The 1,172-nt window shown below is 63.4% G+C and overlaps 1 pseudogene; it reads right to left on the bottom strand.

The window, feature by feature from the left end:
- Positions 1-244: 244 nt before the first annotated feature.
- LOC122544931 lies at positions 245-362 on the bottom strand (annotated as a pseudogene).
- Between the last annotated feature and the right edge of the window lie 810 nt (positions 363-1,172).

Below are 1,172 nucleotides of genomic sequence, written 5' to 3'. Positions count from 1 at the left end.
GCCATTCTGGGACCGGTGACAGCCGTGCTGGCCACACTGCCACGACACAGACGGACGCCAGGCCGCGCTCCCCGGCGGATGACGTCGAGCCTGACGAACGGAATGTGCAGGGTGCGGGGAAAGGCCGTGCGCTCCGACGCCGGAGGGCTCTGGAGTCTGAACTTAGGGGGACAAAGAGGACGGGTCCTCTGTGACACCCCAGCCGCGCTCTCGCCAGCCAAGGCGAGTGCGATTCATTGAAAAACGACCCTCAGACAGGCGTGGCCCCAGGAAGAACCCGGGGCCGCAAAGTGCGTTCAAAGTGTCGATGATCAATGTGTCCTGCAATTCACATTAATTCTCGCAGCTAGCTGCATTCTTCAGCAGAAACGTGCGGAATGAATGGGAGAGCCAAAAGCCAGCGATCCACGCGCGTGCGACCGACGAGGTCACAGCGTACGACGAAAACCTCCTCCCTCGGCCAGGCACTCGGCGCCATCATGGGAAGACAGGATCGGACGCACCGCTGGCCACTTAAGGCTGAGGACGAACCACGAGACGGGCAACTGCAGCGCCGCGCGGCCTGCCGCTCCCAGGCGCGGTCTGTGCCACTCAACACTCTCAATCGATCAACCATCGAGTCGGGTCAGCGTGTCCGACCGGCGAGCTCCACGGCGAGGCCCCCTTCACTCTTTCCACTGCCAGCCAACCGCGAGACGGGCCCAGAGCGGACGTGCAGAGCACAGGCAGACCCCGCGGGAGGCTCAACACTTGGAGGCAGCTCCGTGTCCCAAAGACGAGGCGGTGCACGTCGCCGTGTAAACCACCGACAGCCATTCAGGGACCGGTGACAGCCGTGCTGGCCCCACAGCCACGACACAGACGCACGCCAGGCTGCGCTCCCCGGCGGGGGGGGGATGACGTCGAGCCTGACGAACGGAATGTGCAGGGTGCGGGGAAAGGCCATGCGCTCCGATGCCGGAGGGCTCCGGAGTCTGAACTTAGGGGGACAAAGAGGACGGGTCCTCTGCGCGACACCCCAGCCGCGCTCTCGCCAGCCAAGGCGAGTGCGATTGATTGAAAAATGACCCTCAGACAGGCGTGGCCCCGGGAAGAACCCGGGGCCGCAAAGTGCGTTCAAAGTGTCGATGATCTTTGTATCCTGCAATTCACATTAATTCTCGCAGCTAGCT

The sequence above is a fragment of the Chiloscyllium plagiosum genome, unplaced genomic scaffold (genome assembly GCF_004010195.1).
Source record: "Chiloscyllium plagiosum isolate BGI_BamShark_2017 unplaced genomic scaffold, ASM401019v2 scaf_57016, whole genome shotgun sequence".
NCBI classification, from domain to species: Eukaryota; Metazoa; Chordata; class Chondrichthyes; order Orectolobiformes; family Hemiscylliidae; genus Chiloscyllium; species Chiloscyllium plagiosum.
This window is presented reverse-complemented; position numbering and strand designations above follow the sequence as displayed.